Raw genomic sequence first — 23,720 nt, forward strand, 5'->3', positions numbered from 1 at the left:
AGGAGCATGGAATCTTTTTCCATTTTTTTTTTGGTATCAATTTCTTTCATAAGTTTTCTATAGTTTTCAGTGTATATATATTTCACCTCTTTGGTTAGATTTATTCCTAGGTATTTTCCTTAGGCTTCTAAGAGATGGTTGTAGGTCTACAATCCTTATTAAATATTTGCTGTGCTCAGGGCTCAGTTGGGGAGTAGAAAGATAAGCAGAAGGTGCGTTGTTTAGGTTTATCTTCTTTAGGTAATCCTTCCCTATTTTAGACATTTTAGACATTTCACCTAAGCTCTGTGTCTTGTTTCCAACATTACAGATCTGCTCAGCATTAAAAAACAACTGGTTATCCTTCTTCAACCTAAAACCAAACAAAAATCAAAATCTATTATATTATAATCCTTATTACTATCCATTAAATGTCCCAAGTTAGAATCAAATTTTCACTTCCTTTACATTTCACAGATAATCTGTCCTAAATGCTGTTCAAGTCTGCTACATGAGTGCCCTTCTCTCCTATCCTGTGAGGGTTTCATCATTTCAGCTGGTTCAGTCTGGACTCTCTTTCCCTTATATTCTATGCCCTTTCTTATCCATCAATCTCTTTCTTGCTGACCTTAGTCATTTTTCAATAGTAATGTATTTTGGGGGGCACCTGGGTGGCTCAGTCGGTTAAGCCTCTGACTCTTGATTTCATCTCAGGTCATGATTTCATAGTTTGTGGATCTAGTCCCACATTGAGCCCCACACTGGGCTCTGTGCTGACAGCGGGGAACCTGCTTGGGATTCTCTATCTCCCTCTCTCTATTCCTGCCCTGCTTGTGCATGCTCTCTCTCAAAATAAATAAATAAACTCTAAAAGTAAGAATAAGAGTAATGTATTTTTTAACATACTATTTGTTTTAAAAATTCGCACTGTATTTTAAAAATATCGATGTTATGAAAAATAAAGGCTGGGGAACATTTCAGATTAAAAGAGACTATAGTACAAAAGAATGAAATGCAATACACAATCCTGGATTTCATCCTACACACACGCAAAAAAAGCTATCATAGTATGAAGGTCATTGTTACAAAGTTGATAAAATTGTAATAAAAATATATCAGTGTTTCCTGAATTTGATGCCTGTAACATGGTAATAAAAAAGAATGTGTTTATTCCTGAAAAATACACACTGAATTATTAAAGAGTAAAGGAATTTGGGGCGCCTAGGTGGCTCAGTGGTTAAGCGTCTGACTTTGGCTCAGGTCATGATCTCACGGTTCACGGGTTTGAGCCCTGCGTCTGCCTCTGTGCTGACAGCCCAGAGCCTGGAGCCTGCTTCGGATTCTGTGTGTGTCTCTCTCTCTGCCCCTCCTCCCCACTTGTTCTCTCTCTCTCTCTGTCTCTCTCAAAAAGAAAGAGAAGGAAGGAAGGAAAGGAAGGAAGAAAGAAAAAAGGAATTAATGTGTGAACCTACTCTCAACTAGTTCAGAAAAAATAAAATGTTTATTAAAATGTGCACGTGTGTGGGGGCGCCTGGGTGGCTCAGTCGGTTGAACATCCGACTTCAGCTCAGGTCATGATCTCTCGCTCCGTGAGTTCAAGCCCCACATCGGGCTCTGTGCTGACAGCTCAGAGCCTGGAGCCCACTTTGGAATCTGTGTCTCCCTCTCTCTGCCCCTCCCCTGCTCATGCTCTGTCTCTCTCTGTCTCAAAAATAAATTTAAAAACATTGAAAAATAACTTTAAAAAATGTGCATGTGTGTATACACATGCATATCCATATCTGTCCATTTGTATCTATGTAAATAATATACATGCTATAGGTAGAGGATAATAAAGCAAATGTGGCAAAATAGTAACAATTGGTAAATCTGGGTAAAGAGAATATAGGAATTTTTGTACTATTCTTGCAACCATTATGTAGGTTTGAAACTGTTTCAACATAAAAAGCTTCTCAAAATTCATTTTTAGTATAGAGGCACATGGGTGGCTCAGTCGGTTAAGCGTATGACTTCGGCTCAGGTCATGATCTTGCAGTCCGTGAGTTGGAGCCCTGCGTTGGGCTCTGTGCTGACAGCTCAGAGCCTGGAACCTGCTTCGGATTCTGTGTCTCCCTCTCTCTCTGCCCCACCCCCCACACTCATGCTCTATCTCTCTCTGTCTCTTGAAAATAAATAAACATTAAAAATTTTTTTCATTCATTTTTATTATAACACACACACATACACACACATACACACATACAATTTCAGCAGCTTTCCACAGCCCCGTGTAAAGAAATTTTAAGCTTCTCAGCATCAGACTCAAGAACTTTTCTATAATCTGGTCCCAACTTAGTTTTTCTACCTTATTCTTTCCTTTCCTTAGAGGTCTTTTTCACTCTATTCATGCTGAAATGATCACAATTTGTTCCTTCTCCTGTGTTTTATTTCTGCTGTCCTTTCTGCATGGTGTGCCCTTCCTGCTCCTCTGCTGGTAACCTCCCGTGACTGCTTTGAGACCAAGCTCAGGAGTCACTTCCTCTGCAACACCCTCCTCTACAACTCTCTGCAGAGTTAACATTCCCTCCCACTATGCACTAAATTTTGCATTTCCTGAAATTCATATGTTAAAGCCCTAACTCCCAATGTGGTAGTATTTGGAGATAGGGCCTTTGGGAGGTAGAGTAAAATGAGTTCATCATGGGTGGGACCCTCATGATGTGATTAGTGCCCTTTTGAGAAGAGACACCAGAGAGCTTGCTCTCTCTGCCATGTGAGGACACAGCAAGAATCTGGTAGCCATCTGCAAATCAGGAAAAGAGTTCTCACCAGGACCCAACCTGCTAGCATCTTTATCTTGGACTTCTCAGCCTCCAGAACTATGAGAATATACATTTCTTTTTTTTTAAGCTATGCAGTCTATGGTATTTTGTTATGGCAGCCTGAGCAGACTAATGTCTGCTTTTTTTTTTTTTTTTTTTTTTTTTTTGGCAACACTTTGCATAGAGGTAAAATATAGCATTTAGGACTCTTTCTTATGTTGGGTTGCTGATGGATCTTTCTCACCCACTGGGAAGTGAATCCTAAGGGTAGCATCTGTGTGCTTTATCTTTCTGTCTTCAACACAGTGCCTGACCCACTGGATTCCAGGCTTGCTGAATGAATGAAGAATCTGAACCTGACCACTTTAGTCATTCATTAACCCTACTGTTTGAGCTTGGATTCATTGCTACTTTACTTGAATTTGTGACAAGTTGATTTTAGCATTTGACAGAGAGAGCCACAGTGAGCCTCAGTTTCTAATCAAGCAGAGGTATTGAATATAGCCCTGCCTGCCTGTTCCTATATTGTAAATGATGGATTTCAGTAACCTCAAAAGAATATCTTAGTAAAGAATGTTGAATGCATTTAATTGAAAACTGTTACTCTGGAAAAAAAATACTTTCCTTCATATACTAGATGCACATGAACTAGATGATAAAGCATATCTACACTAATGGAGAAAAAATTTTTTTTTTACAAAGTACTGTTATTAATAAATTATGAATAATTTTTCTTTAGGTAGTACCAAGTTAAACAGCAGTAGGAATCTTGGTTTCCATTTGTTTGTTACCTTCACTCCAACTGATCTTTTATTAAAAATATTTTTTCTTGGAGTGCCTGGCTATTTCAGTTGGTGTTTCCCCACTTTGGGTGTGGAGCCTACTTGAGAAGAAATATTATTTTCTATACAAGGCCCTTGTTTTTGTTTTGTTTCAAAGCTTGGCTTAAGTCTTTTTCTTTTTTTTTTTTTTAAGTACACTCTACACCAGGCACCCTGTGGCTTAAATCCTTTAAGCCATTTATAAATCTTGTAAATGTATAAAGTCACATAGACCTTGATCTGTCCCTCCTTGTGTGTGTGTGTGTGTGTGTGTGTGTGTGTGTGTGTGTGTGTGTGTGTGTCTATCTTTCTCTGGGGTTTTCTTTCCGTTTATTTTGAGAGAGAGAGAGAGAGAGAGACAGGGAGAGAATCTAAGTAGGCTCCACACTGTCACTGCAGAGCCTGAGGCACGGCTCAAATGCAAGAACTGAGAGATCGTGACCTGAGCTGAAATCAAGAGTCAGATGCTTAACCAACTGAGCCACCCAGGTGCCCCTCTGTGGGGTTGTTTTGAAAATGAAAAAATATATGTAAATTGTGAACATAGTAGATAATAAATAGTAGCTCTTATGATTAATACTTTATGTATCAGGAGAACAAAATAAGAAACTGATAGGTAATTAAAATATCTGAATATCGCTTTTACTAAAACTTTTCATTTTGTTTAGAACACTCATTGGTAAATTGAACTTATTCATATTATCTCATAATTAAGATTATTAAGATATTAAGATTAAATTAAGTAAAATTAGAATCATCTATTGTATTACATGACATATACATCTATTGTTTAGATGTATATATCACCATATATATGGATATATATATCCATAAATATTTATTCTCTACTCCCCAACCTCCACACACATAACTCTCTTTTTTAAGGAATGGCCCAGAAAATAACTTTTTACATACTTAGTCATTATACATGTCATTTGGAGTACACATACTGTAAAATAAAGGTCAGTTACCTATTCATCATCTGTCATGTGAATCCTACATTTGCCATTCTGTGTGGCTTCAGGTAATAGATATACTATATATGAACACATTCACCTTTGCTTAGCTCAAATATGAAAATACCCCAATAGTCATGCATATAAGGGACATTCTAAATTTTGAGAACTATTAGAGTTGGGTATTTTTAATCAAATGATTTAGTCATTGCTTTCTTATAAAGTAGAGATTTTTAACTCTTTTAGCGTTAAGGTCACAAACATGCTAGTCTTCTAGTCATTTAGTGTGCTTACTGTTTTGACTATTATAAGAGATTTAGAGCTCACTATCCTTGGGGCTCCTGAGTGGCTCAGTTAGTTAAATGTCTGCCTTTTGATTTCAGCTCAGGTCATGATCTCACGGTTTGTGAGTTTGAGCCCCACATCAGGCTCTGCGCTGACAATATGGAGCCTGCTTGGGATTCTCTCTCTCCCCGTCTCTCTCAAAATAAATAAATAAACTCAGAGAGAAAATTTTCAAAGAAATGAATTATACATAAAATTAAACCCTCTTATTCACAGAGCAATTTTCTCTGCTGTTTACATCAGTTTACACTGTACTTATCTTTTCTTTCAAGGCTCTTAGCCACTGCCTTAATGATTTCCTTTTTCCATTTTTTTTTTATGTCAATTTAATCTCTTATCCTAAATCAAGGTTTACTGTTTTGTCTTTCTCCTTTCCGGTCCATCTGCTTTCACAATAAGGATAAAAGAAGATTTTGCTGTATTATCATAAGGCAAGACTCTTAACAGAGCAAATTACATTTTTCAAATAGGTTCTAGTATGGATTGCAACATATTTAAAGTGATTGCTCCTTCCTTTACTCAACCTCAGATTTAATTTTTAATTAAATTTTAATTCAGTTTTTCCTTTCTCTCTCTCTCTCTTTTTTTTTTAGACACGAGGGTCATGGGAACAAGTTTGAGCTTAGTCACTCATACGGGTTTTAATCTTCATAGTTATTTTGTAACTCAAACAAATATTAGTCATTCTAAGAAAGGGTTAGAGGAATTATTTGGACATTTCATAGGACTTTAGCTCAGATAAGTTATTCCAATAACACATTTTTACCAAAAATTGGCTTTAATTATTGTTTTCCTGACTTATCTGCTTGTAAGCTTTCTAAGTTCCATCAGACTCCAGGAATGCTTTTTTTTTTTTTTTTTCAACATTTATTTATTTTTTGGGACAGAGAGAGACAGAGCATGAACGGGGGAGGGGCAGAGAGAGAGGGAGACACAGAATCGGAAACAGGCTCCAGGCTCTGAGCCATCAGCCCAGAGCCCGACGCGGGGCTCGAACTCACGGGCCGCGAGATCGTGACCTGGCTGAAGTCGGACGCTTAACCGACTGCGCCACCCAGGCGCCCCAGGAATGCTTTAAAATAATGCTTTGGCCTAAATATATTGGGAGAAATTATCAGATTTTTTTAAATCACAAGATAGTACCATTTCTAAAGGAAATTAAAAAAAAATTTTTTTTTAATGTTTATTTTTGAGAGACAGAGACAGAGCGTGAGCCGGGGAGGGGCAGAGAGAGAGGGAAGCACAGAATCTGAAGCAGGATCCAGGCTCTGAGCTGTCAGCACAGGGCCCAACACGGTCTTGAACTCACGAGCTGTGAGATCATGGCCTGAGTCAAAGTCAGCTGCCCAACCAACCAACCCACCCAGGTGCCCCTAAGGGAAGTTTTTAATAATAATTATTATATTGTATAAAAATGCATTTTATAGTTTCCTTTTAGCTTTTTCCTTAGCCATTGTTTACCTATTCATGATGTACATGGAGACCAGTAGATACCCCTTATATGACTATTATAGTATAAAGACACTTAAGGAGTTGGCTAGAGTTACACACAAGGTGTATTCCTTTAGCCTTTTGTCTTATCCCTGTCTTCAGGGATGCCAAATAAAAGTAACATTTAGCAATATTTGCTTCTGATGTATGGCACCAGCAAGAGCCACATTCAGGAACAGGAATCTGTGTCAAGAGGTAGGCTCTTGCTTCGGATTCTGTGTCTCCCTCTCTCTCTGCCCCTCCCCTGCTCCAGTTCTGTCTTTGTCTCTCTCTCAAGGATAAATAAACATTTAAAGAAAAAAAAAAGAGGTAGGCTCTGGCCCCATTGTTTTAGCATGTCTTCTAGCCCCAGACTGAAATGCCTGTAGGGGTGAGTTGAGGTGGGTGAGGCATGGGTAGCATGGGGCCTGATTCACCTCCTGTCTTAGTTACTTGGACAGATTCCTCCACTTCTCTGAGTATCAGTTTCCTTATTGGTAAAATAAGGGAATAGTCCATAGTACTTACTGAACATTATGTGCCAGGCACTGTTCTAACCACCTTACATGTAAAATCTGTTCCACCTTCACAACAACTCTGTGAGTGTGGAAGATCCAACACACACATACTCTCAATACCCCTACCCTGCTTTTTCCCCCTATCATCTTATAATCTTCAAATATATATATTTTAAAAATATTATACTGTTATTGTTCTGTAAGTCTCTTTGTTCTAGATGGTAAAAATAATGTCCCCAGGGTAGGAATTTCCACTGGTATACTTTTCGAACAGGGCCTGGCACTCCACGAATATACATTGGATGTTGAATAAATCAAGTACAGAGATTAAGTAATTTACTCATGCTCACAAAGCTAGTAAAAGGCAGACTTAGGAATTGAGCCCAGACTGTTTATCTCCAGAACCCGTGCTCTGGAGATATAACCCCCAGCAGCACTGTGTTATACTGCATAAATTAGATAATTGATGGCTTCCAAAGCTATGGCTCATAATGCTGTTTCACATCAGTTATATCTGGTGCTTTAAAAAATACAGATCCCTACAGCTCCCCACTATCTTCCATCAAATACTCTGATTCCCCTTTAGTGGGTCTGGAGTCACTCCATTTCATCCCAAAATTCCCAAATGAACTAAATTTGCATCTGAGGTAGAGAATCAATGCTTGAAGTTTATCCCAGTAAATTTCTTAATATTATAAATCTCAGAAATTTATTCTGAAAGGAGCTCAGACTGAGGCTAAAAAACAAAACAAAACAAAACAAAACAAAACAGAAGGGCAAATGGAAGACAATAAGACCAAAACCTGCTTCTGAGTTAGGTTCTTGTTCCGTCTCATGGTTGAGTTCATGGCTGAGTTTTATGGATCTTTCTATAAAGACTTTCTAGCTAATCCTAAATGTTACATAGAATTGGCCTCTGATTCATAACTAGAGTTTTTCTGTTTTTTGTTTTTAACATGAGAGGTATTTTAATTTGAAATTGCTGTGAACTGGGGTGGGGAGGGTGCAAAAGAATGGAGAAGAAGCCCTGGCTGAGGTCAAACAGGAAGGAACCAGCTTGTCCACAGCTCCCTGGATCTCTGGCTTCCAAGATACTAGCTGCTCCTCTTGCACAAAGATGCTGGGCTCAGCTTCAAAGGGTCTGGAACTTGTCAGTCAGGGACTGCATGGCCACAAGTTGCTCTTAAGGTCATCTATTTCTCTGTAACACGAGATACTGAGGACAGCCCTGTGCTCCAGATGGTTGCTGCTGCCTTTCCAGTCTTGTGGGGGGGGGGGGGGTCATCAAGCAGTTTTTGGTCCCCAGACAGTTCAGGCCCTCTGGGCAAGACGTCTCCATGGCTTAGGACCAAGGGCTGTGAGCTTCCTGGAACTTGCGGGGGGGGGGGGGGGGTGCTCTGGTGTTAAGGTCACCACTCCTGCAGTGTCCACCATGCATGCATAAGCAAGATGGCCCTGGCCTATGTGTTAGAAGTTGGCCCTTTGGGGCTGCATCTTTGACTGATAATGAACTAATAATAATCTATGTGATTTGAAATCAGTGGTTTCACAATTTAGTAATTTAACCATTTGCCTAAATGCTCTGTAGTATGTAGAATATGCTGTCTGTCCTAAATGTGAGACAGAAAACCATCAAAACCCTACAGGAGAAAACAAGACAACAATCTCTTTGACCTCAGCTGCAGGAACTTCTTACTTAACACGTCTCTGAAGGCAAGGGAATTAAAAGCAAAAATGAACTATTGGGACCTCATCAAGATAAAACACTCCTGCACTGCAAAGGAAACAGTCAACAAAACTAAAAGGCAACTGACAGAATGGGAGAAGATATTTGCAAATGACATATTGCATAAAGGGTTAGTATCCAAAATCTATAAAGACCTTACCAAACTCAACACCCAAAAAACAAATAATCCAGTGAAGAAATGGGCAGAAGGCATGAATGGACACTTTTCCAAAGAAGACATCCAAATGGCCAAAAAACACATGAAAAGATGCTCAACATTGCTCATCATCAGGGAAATACAAATCAAAACCACAGTGAGGTACCGCCTCACTGCTCAGAGTGGCTAAAATTAACAACTCAGGAAACAACAGATGCTGGTGAGGATATGGAGAAATGGGAACCCTCTTGCACTGTCAGTGGGAATACAAACTGGTGCAGCCATTCTGGAAAACAGTGTGGAGGTTCCTCAAAAACTTAAACGTAAAATTACCCTGCAACCCAGCAATAGCACTACTAGGAATTTATCTAAAGGATACAGGAGTGCTGATTCATAGGGGCACATGTACCCCAATGTTTATAGCAACACTATCAACAATAGCCAAATTATGAAAAGAGCCCAAATGTCCATCAACTGATGAATGGATAAAGAAGATGTGGTTTATGTATACAATGGAATACTACTTGGCAATGAGAAAGAATGAAATCTGGCCATTTGCAGCAATGTGGATGGAGCTGGAAGGTATTATGCTAAGTGAAATAAGTCAGTCAGAGAAGGACAGATATCATATGTTTTCACTCATATGTGGAAATTGAGAAACTTAGCAGAAGATCATGGGAGAAGGGAAGGAGGAAAAAATAGTTTCAAACAGAGAGGGAGGTAAACCATAAGAGACTCTTAAATACAGAGAACAAACGAGGGTGGATGGGGGCGGGTGGAGAGGGGGAAATTGGTGATGAGCATTTAGGAGGGCACTTGTTGGGATGAACACTGGGTGTTTTGTAAGCGATAAATCATGGGAATCTACTCCCAAAGTCAAGAGCACTGTATACACTATATGTTAGCTAACTTGACAATAAATTATATTTAAAATAATAATAATAATAAAATAAAATCAGTGGTTCCACAATTTAGTGATTTAACCATTTGTCTAAATGCTCTGTAGTATGTAGAATATACTGTATGTCTTGTGGAAAAGTAGCAGTAATAAGGAATGTTCTGATAGAAAATGTTATCCTTCTTTTTATTAAAATAATAATTTCAAAATTATGCTTCTTTTTCAGATATCTGTGTCTAACAATAAATGGGTAGATAGCCTGACCCTCTCCTGGAACTGGACTTTAGGAAATTTGTTTTTCATAGCTTTTAATTAATGGTCCAAACTCTACTAGATAAGCAGAATTTTTTAAAAATACTTTTTGATTACTCATTATTCCTTCAAGTCATGAGATAATCTTTACCACAGCAATGCAATGGAACATGGTGCTAAATGACCTGAAACAACAGCTATCCTAGAAAGATGGTCTCTGGTTGTCCTGTAGGTGACTTCGAGATCCTAAAACTAATTATAGTAAAGAATATATTTAACAGATGTCCGTGAAATTGATTGAGAACCCCCCCCCCCTTTTAAAAAGTGTAATACACATACCTTAACTCATTTACTTCTAAAAAGTTCTGTGAGTTATGTTGGCATGGATTCTCCAAGAAGCAGATGCTAATTCAGGATTAAATGTACAAGAAATTTATTAGAGTAAAAGCCTGGGACAGGAAATGAGGAGGGAAAATGGGGAATATGAAATGTGAATCTGATCATATCCTGGTCCTCCTTAAAATCCTACAATGTCTTCTTATGGTCCTTAGATTATATACAGTATCTTTAACATGGCCTGTAAGGCTCTGCATGATCTGGCCCTTACCTCACAGCCTCAACTTTTGATTGGTTCCACATCAGCTTCTTCACCCCAAACATGTTGGTGAACTCTTAGCTTCTTAAAAATGTCCTTCTCTTTCCTGTTCATAGGCCTTTGCACTTGACGTTCAGTTCCTCCCTTTTCATATAGCTAACTCCTATTCCTCCTTCTCATCTCAATTTAATCATGACTGTCCCTGACTCTCCAACAAGAGTCACTAAGAGTTACCTTATGTATGAACTCAGCAGTCAGTAGATTTCCCTTACACTGCTTATCTCCAGCCCACAAAGGGATTTTCTTATATACAAGGAATACAGGTCCCAAAGCCATGTCTGCTGTTGGCCTTCCCAACTAATTCCACCATCATTTTGATGTGAATTTATATCTTACTTAATCATCTTGCCAGTGGTAAGTGGGCAGATTTTCCTTAGTTTTTGGCCTGACTCTGAGGTAAGTGCAATAGCAGGCCTAATCAGGGAAATAAAGATATTTTGCCCATTTTCCCTGGACTGCTTTAATATCTGGGAACGAGTAACCTGCTGGGAGTTGGTGGTTTGGATTTATGGCTAGAATATTAGTTTGGGAGTCAAACTCAGGCTGTAATCCTAACTACACCCCTAATAGCTGTTTAGGTTGACTCTGTGAGTCTCAAGTTTTCATCAGTCGAAAGGACAGGGAAATCACGGCAGACATGGAAGAACACAGTTGCAGGGTCTGTAGCTGTGGAAATGTCAAGACACCGTGAGGATTGAGGATTGCATACAGTGCCATATATATATATATATATATATAGCACAAAGAGAGTGTGGCTTTGTTGGACACCTGCCAATTTTTAACTCAATCAGCTTGAGCTCAAGTAAAGAACAGACTGATAATTTGACTATGCCCTTACATAGATGTTCACTGCCCTCCCCTTTCCTATCCCTGTCAATGGGTGGTGGATTCTAGGGGCCAGTATCATCCTTCTGAGGGTGCATGCAGTCCTTGTCTGCCTGACCTAAATTGTGGGTAATGAAGGCTCAGGTGATTGTGTGTGCTGTCCTACTTGTCTGCTTTTAAGTTTTCTCTAAATTTATTCCATTTCATGTTTGCACCGTGAGGCCATAATAATGAGTGCCCATGACCTCTTCGCATGACAGTTGGAGACCAAGTGGGGACAAGTACCACCTGTTCCAGTATTAATGTGGTTTTGGAAGCAGCAGAGTTTAACTGCTCACCTAGGGTGGGAAACAACCCTCTTGGGGGCGGGGGAGGTCACCTGAAAAAGTCTAGGGCCATGTGTTGCTATCCCAGAATCATGTTTAGTGGCATCAGAGGAGTCCTTCAGACACCAAAGCTCCCAAACTCACAAGTCACTGGAAAGAGGTACATTTTTATGTAAAAGGAAAACCCAGAAGACTGAGACACTAGTTGCCTGATTTTTGCAAAGTCCCAAGGCCTCACTCTCAGTTATTTTACCAGGCCTAGGGCAAGGCCAAGCATGTTTTTGAAAATGTCTGTCACAAGTTGTGATGTGTCCCCCTGGGTAAGGACTGCTAGAATAAGCCATCACCAAAGTCCCATTAGCTTTTTAGTTCAAGAGGCAAGCTAAGTTGTAAACATACGGGTTTTCTCTCTCGTTTTCTTGGGTAAATTGTATAAAATAATTTGTAATTTCTACCTTGCCTTCATCCCCAAATGTCTTGTACCTTTTATCATTTTCATAGAGCCTAGTGCCCTGTGTAGCAACTGGGGTAGGTAGATGGACTCCCGCAAAGGTAAGATGTTTATACAACTTTTGTTTGTCACATTCTGATGCTCTGATGTGTGTTGTGTAATTTCCTTCTGCCTTCTGTGTGAAGACCACTACTCTCTGATTTACAATTCTGCCTTTTTACTTATTTTTTTAAAATGTTGATTTATTTCTTTTGAGAGAGAGAGCATGCATGCACGCGAGCAGGGAAGGGGCAGATAGAGAATCCCAAGCAGGCTCCACATGTCAGTATGGAGCCCGACATGGGACTTGCTCCCACAAACCGTGAAATCATGACCTGAGCTGAAATCAAGAGTTGAGTGCTTAACTGACTGAACCACCCAGGTGCCCCTCTGCCTTTTTAAATGTGTAACCCATTATAATTTACTGACTAACTTTGCAGCATGTATTCAGATATTTTCCTGACCCATTACTATAGTAACGGGGAGAGAGGCCTCATCCTGGAGGAGCTCAGAGGAGAGAAAGCAGAAGCCTGAGGAATAAGAGCCTACAGAGAAAAAAGGAAAATCTGAGGTAAGGGTTCCCTTCAGCTCTTTCTTTGAAAGAAAGACCTTTATGTTCAAAATATCATAGGGGCAACTTGTGCCAAGAGTGATGAAATCTTTTGGCAGTTACTGTGATCTTCATGTCAGTGCCCTTCTCTAGATCTTGCTGATAATATGTAAAGGGTGCCAACATAACCCTGTGTGACCATTGTCCCTCTTCGTTGCCGTGTATTTTCATCCAGTGCTGTGGCAGTAGGGATAGTTTAGCTGATGCTGCGGAGGCCAAATCCTGACTCACTACACTCCTAACTCCATGTCTCTTTTACTTGGCCAAGAACACTGTTATATTCTCTCTTCGTTTGTCAAATGTGAAGATTTTGGGTGCTCCCTAAAGCTTACTGCTGAGCTGCAGAGTATCAATTAGAAGGAAGACTTCATGGAAAGAAAAGTAAAATATATAGAAATCTGAATGAGGGAAATAACATGTAAGAGCAAAATGAAGCATAAAAATCACTCAAGAGGTGAAAAAATAAATACATGTTCCTAAATCCATTCCATTAGAACAGTCTATAAAGAGGGAAAGCCCAAATCAAAATGTTACCATAAACTTTGCAAAATGATTACAGTCAAGCAGTAGAGTTCATGACATTTCACGTTTACTAAATTGTAGCCTTGAGGCTGACGTTGGGGGTCACTTGTGTGATCTTCAAATATGCATGCCTTCTGGGGAAAATGGATGGGTTTCTGCAAAGGGGAAATTAATGGATTCTAAAAGGGTTTACAGTGTAGACAGTAAGGAAAGAAAAGAACAGGGAAAAGTCAGGGGAAGGTATCGTTAGCTGATAATAGTGCCATCCTTCTCCAAAACAGACTCCATTTTTCTCAGTTACTTAGTTACCCAGCACATCACAAAGAGTACTCGATTGGCCCTTAGGTACAAAAAGAGGTGAGTCAGAGACTTTGTGGGATTATTTCCTAGTAGAAAATTAAAATAAATGTTTCATGGATTTCTCCCTCTCTTCCATCACAAGGTGAACAAATACATAAGGAAGAGGAGGATTAGGTTAACAGACAAGGTTGAAATGAGTTTTTGAGCTCTCAGACATGACCTTGGGAGGGTCTGAACCCTGAGAACCTGAACCATTATCATTTTGGGGTTTCAGAAAAGCTAGAGTTGAAGGAGGATGGATTTTCTTGTCAGGATCTCAGGCAAATGATTTGCTAGAACCACAGCTGGCATCCAAGGGATAGAAATCATTGGGATTATAAGGTATTTGGAGTTTAAGACTTCAAAGCATTATAATAATAGTTGACTCCAAAATATTTCCTTTAAATATTCTGTTATCAGTGGGCCCATTATTGCTATATGCTTACTATTTCATTGGCCATTTTTACATATCTTTTAGAAAATGCCTTATTGTAGGAATTAAAAGCAAAAATGAACTATTAGGACCTCATCAAGATAAAAAAAACTTCTGTACTGAAAAAGAAACAATTAACAAAACTAAAAGGCAACTAATGAATGGAATGGGAAAAGATACCTGCAAATGACATAGCACATAAAGGGTTAGTATCCAAAACTTATAAAGAACTTAAGAAACTCAACACCCAAAAAACAAATAATCCAGTGAAGAAATGGGCAGAAGACATGAATAGACGCTTTTCCAAAGACGACATCCAAATGGCCAACAGACACCTGAAAAGATGTTCAATGTCACTCCTCATTAGAGAAATACAAATCAAAACCACACTGAGACACCACCTCACACCGCTCAGAGTGGCTAAAATTAACAACTCAGGAAACAACAGATGCTGGCGAGGATATGGAGAAATCGGAACCCTCTTGCACTGTTGGTGGGAATGCAAACTGGTGCAGCTGCTCTGGAAACAGTGTGGTGATTCCTCAAAAAATTAAAAATAGGTTACAGGAGTGCTGATTCTTAGGGGCACATGTACCCCAATGTTTATAGCAGCAGTTTCAACAATAGCCAAATTATGGAAAGAGCCTAAATGTCCATCAACTGATGAATGGATAAAGAAGATGTGGTTTACATATACAATGGAATACTACTTGGCATTGAGAAAGAATGAAATCTGGCCATTTGCAACAACGTGGATGGAACTGGGAGGTATTATGCTGAGTGAAATAAGTCAGAGAAAGACAGATCATATGTTTTCACTCGTATATGGGTCTTGAGAAACTTAACAGAAGACTATCAGAGAAGGCAAGGGGAGAAAAAACCAGTTACAGAGAAGGAGGGAGGCAAACCATAAGAGATTCTTAAATACAGAGAACAAACTGAGGGTTGATGGGGGATGGGATGAGGAGGAAGGGGAAATGGGTGATGGGCATTTAGGAGGGCACTTGTTGGGATGAGCACTGGGTGTTGTATATAAGCTATGAACCATGGGAATCTACCCCAAAAACCAAGAGCACACTTTACACACTGTATATTAGCCAATTTGACAATAAATTATATTTTAAAAAAAAGAAAATGCCTTATTGTATATTTTATCTGCCTAACTTTGCGAGCAGTTAAAACCATTAAGTGTGTTACTACAGAAGTTACAGTCTTACACAAGTAAACTTACAGATGCAACTGCTAAACATCAAACCTTTAATTGCCATTTTCGCTGCTTTTAATACAAGTTCAGCTCTGTTCCTCTGCACAGGGCACTTCTACCACAGAGGCCAGAGCAGCACATCAAAGCCAGAAGTACACAGAGTCATCAGAGTTCAGATTTTTTCCTGCTTCCCTGTGGAGGGGTCAAGAACATGAACATCCTCAATTGTTAGAGCAGGAGGAAATATTAGTCCCATCAACAGAACCAAACAGGAAACACCAAATGGGCATTTCTTCTATTTATTTTGTGACTGGTAGGAAAGATGTTTATTTCTTTCAACCAAATTTGTTGGTAAAGCGTAAAAATCATATAAGATGTAGTCATTTTCATTTCAAGATTTAATGCTGCTTTCCAGTTATTTTTACTTACTACAATTTCTGCAGTACTATGTTCTTAGGATGTTGGAATTTTACCATATCTGAAGTAATTTTTTTCTTTTTTAAACTGTGAACCAGAAGCTTGACATTTGCTGCAGCCTATTAAGATTCACGTTATGATTCACCCCAAATTTAATTACATTTCTCAGAACATTTTCTTTCCAGATCCGGAAGGATGCACATTTATTGAACAGCATGACTTCTCCTCCCTTCAATTTGTGATAAGGGGCTAAACGTGTCAGATAAGGCCAGGAAATACCTCAAATGGTACTTCTGAGGTTTGTCTGCCTTAGCAAAATTTTTAATCTTGGTGTATCAGTTGGTTATCCACTCCATGACATTAGAACAAGTTCTTTTACTGCACTGCCAGTGATGGCAGATAAACAAAAATGACGCACATTGTAATGATTTAACAAGCCTAGTGCAGGAGCAAAAGTGAATGTAATTTGTATTTTTAATGAATATTTCCAGAAATAAATCAACAAACCACTTCATTATTCTTGTAATTACTTGGCATCTCTTAATTCCAGAAGAAGACTCTTTGGCCTACTTGTTAGAAGAAAATGAATGTTTCTTTTCAGCTTCCCTCATTATTTTTCTCATCCGGACAGAGGTATACCAAGGATGGGATGGTGGCAGGGGTCTACCCCTACTAGTATAGGCGGTAAAGGAGTGCATTGTGTGCAGAAAATTTTAAAGGAATAAAATAAAATAATAGTAAAAGTCTGTCTGCTTATATTAATACTATGCACTGACAATTCTAAGCAATGCCAGTGATATTACTCGTGTCTGCAAAAGCAATCTTCTGTAGGTTTAAGTTCTAAACACCTGGTGCACTTACTGAAATGTAATAATACATATGTAAGTTGAAAATTACCATGTTTTTAAAGTTTGCTTATTTTGAGAGACAGCATGTGCAAGCCAGGGAGGGGCAGAGAGAGAGAGGGAGAGAATCCCAAGCATGCTCCACTGGCAGCACGGAGCCTGATGTGGGGTTTGATCCCATGAACTGTGAGAACATGACCTGAACTGAAATCAAGAGTTGGACGCTTAACCGACTGAGCCACCCAGGTGCCCTTACCTTTTCTATTACTTATTCTTCAATAAACATTGTATTCTATATGGAAGTAATTCCAACTCCCCTACAGGTGAACTCAGCAACACTTTTATTTCAAGAATAAGCAACCAACTTCTGTTTTTTATTTTCATAATCACTCTGGTATAATTGTTTATTTTGAATCTGTGTTTAAACTCAGGATTACACAGTACATAGGGTGAGAGATACGAACTGAACCTGAAGGAAGCTCAAATAATTTACAAACATTACAAGCTGTAGGGGAATTTTACCAAATATAATAGAAATTTATGATGAAATTTCTGGTGAAGGTGTTTTAGTGGAAATTTGCAACTGCAGAAACATTTGAAACACATGAACCCCAGAGAACAAAGACTTGGACAATTTCTTGAATTTACTATGAAATGGGATTTTTATGAATCTCTGATAAACAACCTTATTTGAAAGCTTTCTATTTCTATATCTCTCTTCATGTGAGAGAAACATATGAAATTAAAATAAGTAAAAAGGGTTCTTCAATCAACTATTAGTGTGGATGGATTGACAGACCAGGTATATACTATATACTTATTCTATTGACCATGAATATATGAAGATCAGTTTGACAATAATAACCATTGACAAATTTGTGGAAGTGAACTTTCAAAGCCAGAAACCACAATGGAAATATTCATCACCATGGCAGACTAATATGTAGGTATAAATATTTTTCTCCTGTTTTAAAAAAATTAATGTACTTTAAAAGTATTAAAACTGTATTTCTTGCATTTTATTAATTTTTTACTAGCTCTGTTTTATATGTAAAATTTAATAAAGGAAAATTGTCACTGCATTGCTTTTCTGGATGTAATCATTGTTACTTATTTCATTTCATTATTATTGCTGAAAAAACTGAAAAAAAATTTTTTTAAATATTTATTTTTGAGAGAGAGAGAGAGAGGGAGGGAGAGACAGAGAGAGGGAAACACAGGCTCTGAAGCAGGCTTCAGGCTCTGAGATATCAGCACAGAGCCTGGTGTAGGGCTTGAACTCACAGACCAAGAGATCATGACCTGAGCTGAAGTCAGAGGCTTAACTGACTGAGCCACCCAGACACCCCAAAAATTCTTAATGTCAGCTAACCCAACAATATGTACAAGTGATAATATGTCACACGTAAATTGAGTTTGTTGTAATTATGCAGTGTTAGTTTAACATTGGAAAACCAATTAGAATTTAACAGAATAAAGGGAAGATTGATCATCTTTCTGGAAAAGTAGTTGCTTAAAGTCAGCATTTGTTTCTGGTCAACATACTACTTTTGGCAAACTAAGAAAAGAATTTCTTTCATAGAGGATATCTGTAAAACACTAATAGCAGTCACCACAGAAAGCTTTACCTCTGAGATTAGGAATAAGACATGTATGAGAATTATCACCACTTCTGCTCAGCCTTATACTGGAGGTCCTAGTCACTGTGGTAAGGAAAGAAAAAGAATTTTAAAAAACATAAAACTGCTATTATTTAATGTGACCTATGTAGAAAATGCCAAAGATTCTACAGATAGAATTAAATGAATTTAACAACTATATATTTGAAAAATTGCATTTCTAGGGGCACCTGGGTGGCTCAGTTGGTTGAGCGTCCGACTTCGGCTCAGGGCATGATCTCATGTTCTGTCTCTCTGTCTCTCAAAAATAAATAAACATTAAAAAATTTTTAATTACATTTCTATGACTGATAACAACAGAAAATAAAACAAAAAAAGTACAATAGTATAAAAATATTTAAAACTGAGGAATAAATATTTAAAAATTGTGAAAGAAACATTAAGACACTCCTGAGAGATATTAAAAAACACTAATGCAAGCCTTTACCACACTCATATATTGGACGACTCAGCATTTAAAATGTTAATATTATTGAAACTGAGCTTTAAATTCAATAAAATTGCAATCAAAATCCTACTAGGTTTGTATGTGTGATTAACCCTATCTGTGCATGATAGAGAGAGAAAGGAACTTGAAGACATTCTAAATATGTACATATATATGAAAATTCAGAGGACCAGGTACAGACAGGACACTTCTGAGGGTTTTTTTTTATAATTAAAAAAATGTTTTTAAATGTTTACTTATTTTTGAGAGAACGAGTGGGGGAGGGGCAGAGGGAGAGGGAGACACAAAATCAGAAGCAGGCTTCAGGCTCTGAGCTGTCAGCACAGAGCCTGATGTGGAGCTCAAACTCATGAACTATGAGATCATGACCTAAGCCAAAGTCGGATGCTTAACCGACTGAGCCACCCAGGTGACCCCAGACAAGATACTTTTGAATAGGAGAAAGAGGTAGAATAATCTTTAATGGATATTAATACTTATTGTATGTCTATAATAATTAAGACAGTGTAGTATTGGTGTAAGATTAAACAAAAAGATCAGTGGAAAAAAACCAGGGTCCAGAAAAACTCACCTTTGAAATAACTTCTTTATATATTAAATAGGACACAAAAGGACCAACAAAAGGATAATTAGACCATGCTAAAATTAAGAACTTTTAAATTTCCATTTTATCAAAAGACACCTTTAATTACTTGTAGTCAAGCTACAGGGTAGAAAAATATATTACAGGGGTGCCTGGGTGGCTCAGTCAGTTAAGTGTCTGACTCTTGATTTCGGCTCAGGTCACGATCTCATGTTTGAGTATTCGAGCCCCACATTGGGCTCTAGGCTGATAGTGGGGAGTATGCTGTGGATACTCTCTCTCTCCCTCACTCTCTGCCCCTCCCTGCACATGTGTGCTCTCTATCTCTCTCAAAATAAATAAACTTAAAGGAAAAAATATATTACATATCAGAGTCTAATATCCAGCATATATATAAAGAATATCTAGGGGCGCCTGGGTGGCGCAGTCGGTTAAGCGTCCGACTTCAGCCAGGTCACGATCTCGCGGTCCGTGAGTTCGAGCCCCGCGTCAGGCTCTGGGCTGATGGCTCGGAGCCTGGAGCCTGTTTCCGATTCTGTGTCTCCCTCTCTCTCTGCCCCTCCCCCGTTCATGCTCTGTCTCTGTCCCAAAAAATAAATAAACGTTGAAAAAAAAAAAATTTAAGAATATCTGCAGGACCCCTGGGTGGCTCAGGGTGTTAAGCATCCTACTTCAGCTCAGGTCATGATCTCAGGGTTCGTGAGTTCGAGCCTATTATCAGGTTCTCAGCTGTCAGGGTTGAAGCCTGCTTCAGATCCTCTGTCTCCCTCTCTCTGCCCCTCCCCTGCTCATGCTCTCTCTTTCTCTCTCTGTCTCAGAAATAAATAAACATTAAACAGAATATCTGCAAATCAGTGTATAAAACAACCCAAATGAAAAATAAGCAAGACATTAGAACAGGCATTTTAGAGGCATCTGAGTGGCTCAGTCGGTTAAGTGGCTGACTTTGGCTCAGGTCATGATCTCACAGTTGGTGAGTTTGAGCCCCTTGTCGGGCTCTGTGCTGACAGCTCAGAGCCTGGAGCCTGTTTCAGGTTCTGTGTTTCTGTCTCTCTCTGTCCCTCCCCTGCTCACACTCTGTCTTTGTCTCTCTCAAAAATAAATTTTAAAAAATGTTTTTTAAATTAAAAATAATAAAAATTAAAGAAGAACAGGCTTTTTACACACGTACACACAAAAAAGATATCCCGACTGCCAAAAATATAAGAAACGTCTATAATTTCTTTAGTAATCAGGGAAATGCAAATTAAATTAAATGTGAAGTAAAGTTACAGTTAAATACCACTAGGTTTTTTTCCAGAAGAGCTAAAATTAAAAATACCAACAATCCCAAGTATGGGTGCAGATGTGGAGCAACAGGAATTCTCATTCACTATTAAAATGAAAATTAGTAAATTGTCCATAAAAAGAGAATGGAATTAACATGTTTTCATATCAATTCAAGCAGCAAGTACTCATCTATGTTGTATCTTAACTGTCCTTCAGAGTAGGTATCATTTTTAGTTTACAAATAAGAAAAGCGAGGCTCAGGAAAGTCCAAGATCTTTAATAAATCTATAAATCTATTAAGTGGAAATGCCAGCATCTAAATCAGGTCTTTCCAACTCTTCATGTTCTTTTCAGAGTATCTATAAAAGCATCATTTTAAAATGCTACCCTCTTTTTTAAAAAAAAATAAATATATAATTTTTTTCTATTTACCAATTAAGAAATATCGCTCAAATTACATTACTCAATCCCTTTTGCTCCTTACCCAGAGGTAAGACAATGTAACTTAGGAAATAGAAATGTGAAAGAAGTTCATTTCTTTATATTGCTCTCCATCCTAGCTGGTTTATTAAATTTGTCTTACTTTAGTGAACATTACTGTACTAATCAATTTACGCATTTATCTGTCACTATTAGATTCTAATATTTTTGAGGGCAAGCTCTTATCTTTGTGTCCTTATTATTCCCAGTGTATCACACATATATCTGTTGAATGAATGAATGAGCTCATATACTCAACATCTTGACTCTGTGGTTAAATTCCCATCTTAACCTTTTTAAAGAAAGCTTGAAATCACTGCTGCCTTCCAGCAGCATTAAAGCCAAATCACATTTGTTTGTTTCTTTGTTTGGGGGGGGGGGGGGCGGGGAGGCGCAGAGAGTGAGGGAGAGAGAATCCCAAGCATGCTCAGTGCTGTGAGCACAGAGCCCAGCGTGAACTTCCATCTCATGAACCGTGAGATCATGACCTGGGCTGAAATCAGGAGTCAGATGCTCAACCAACTGAGCCACCCAGGAGCCCCAAAGCCAAATCACATTCTGAAAGATAACGATTCTACCTCATTTTTTCATTTGATGTAATTCACAGTTTGACTTCCTGTGGCTCACTTCACACACTGCCCAAGTTTCATAAACTATGTCCAGAGAATATAGCTCTCTTTGCTGATAGTATTGTTTTCTTCTCTCTGTGTGTACTTAATCATAAAGATCTTCTCAGAATTATGGTCAGCATATGAAAATCCCTGTTGTACATTTGTATTGAGATGTCAACTCCTTTGGAATCCAAGAGAAATTTTATTCAATAATAAATCTATTTTATAGAATAAAAATCTAAAAGTACAAATCTTGCAGTGTAGTAACAGAAAGTATACCCTATTGAAAAGGATCATGATGGCCTAGACAGAATCTAAGAAGTTGAATGGAAGAATGATATACAAGCCTGCAAGATGCTAAATAATGTGAGGGAGTTAATTTTGGGTAAAGACTTGCTCATTTGAATGTAACAGTTATAATTTCTAAAAATTGTTTTAAAAATACACATTATTTTAAAACTAATACAGAATGCCACCTACCTGATTGACATGTGGTCCGCTGTATTTGTTTGCATGTTTTAAAGAATAAAAAACATTAAATTATATTAATATAATTATATTGTGCCCCAAATATCTGACTATATATTTTAGGCTAATTTCATAATCTTTGTTGCAAAATATTAATGACTGATACATATGTATTAATATTTAAAACTATAATGAGAATAGCTCATGATAGGAATATACTGATAATGTCCATGTTTATATTTTATCTTTTTTAAAGCAATAGCCCTATGAGTCATAAATACTATCATTACCCCTGTTTTACAGATAAGGAAACTGAGGCACAGATAATAAATATTTGTTTGATGTCACACAGCTGGTAAGTGGTAGAGCTTATACATAAATCTAAATGATCTGGCTCCAGAACCCTTGCTCCTCACAGCCATGGTATAGTACCTTGTATACGTGAAGAAAACATACATAAGAAAAATTGCTTTGTGCAGGATTTACTTTAGCTAAATTTTGCAATAGTATTCATCATTTAAAATGAGAAAATCTCTAATCACAGAGTTAAAAATTGAAAAGCATTAGTATTACTGATGATTACAGAGGGTCTCGGTCAAATAAAGACCAAAGATTTAGAAAAACTGTGGGGGCACCTGGGTGGCTCAGTTGGTTGAGCATCAGATTGTTGATTTCAGCTCAGGTCATGTTCCCAGGGTTGTGGGGTCAAGCCCTGTGTCAGACTCCACACTAAGCATGGAGCCTGCTTAAGATTCTCTCTTCTTGTATGCATCTCCCTGCCTCATGCACATTCTCTCTCTCTCTCTCTCTCTCTCTCTCTCTCTCAAATAAAAAAAGAAAGACAAATTATGTTCTGAAATCTGAGATTTCAGATAAATAGAGTAAAATGGTTTGACATACTTCTTAATGGCTATTAGCAAAAATGACCTGTGTGATTTGGTTTTTTAGAAATGGCTCTGAGAACCTTAAATATAAATTAAGTCTGCCTTGATTTATGTAGACTTTTTCCTCCTGCATTCAATAACACTTTTGGCATTTTTGTAGGACATTATGAAATTTGATATAACTATGAAGACCTTTAGAAACTCCAGCAGAAATTTTGCACTTACCTTGATTCTGTCTGGTGAGAGAAATAACAAAAACCACAGAGAATAAAAGTCATGAGTTCCTTCCTGTAACAAAACTCTTGTCATACTTCACATCTCTGTTTGGTGTCCCAATTAACCTTCCTTTTTGACTCTATCGTTAATTAATATGCATTCTTTCATAGTGAAATGTTTTAAATTTGGATCATATGAATTTAGAATTCATTATAATTCAGAAACTGAACCAAAGATTACCTTTGGCATAAGTACAGAGTGAGTGGAAAGCTTAGCTAAACAATTTGACCCACACCCAACCAGCATCTGCAGAGTTTTTGTTACCTAATTTGCAAAATTCATGTAGCTTACTCTATTCACAAAGCTGTAGGGTAATAGAAAGCTTCTTCCATTTTCCAGCAAAATACTGTACAGGCAGCAACATGTTTATAAAAACAAAGCAGCTTCATGCCAGTTCATAAGAGTCTCCAGCTTCCTACTGTCAAGGGTCTCT

The 23,720-nt window shown here is 38.1% G+C and overlaps 1 long non-coding RNA gene across 1 annotated transcript; it reads left to right on the top strand.

Moving 5' to 3' along the window:
* The first annotated feature begins 5,784 nt into the window (after positions 1-5,784).
* LOC147581167 (uncharacterized) lies at positions 5,785-18,785 on the top strand. The gene is made up of 2 exons (XR_015251492.1): positions 5,785-12,790; positions 14,169-18,785. It is a non-coding gene; the product is annotated as an uncharacterized LOC147581167 (long non-coding RNA).
* Positions 18,786-23,720: the final 4,935 nt, after the last annotated feature.

The sequence above is a fragment of the Puma concolor genome, chromosome B2 (genome assembly GCF_028749965.1).
Source record: "Puma concolor isolate L17-30 chromosome B2, mPumCon1.1.hap2, whole genome shotgun sequence".
NCBI lineage: Eukaryota > Metazoa > Chordata > Mammalia > Carnivora > Felidae > Puma > Puma concolor.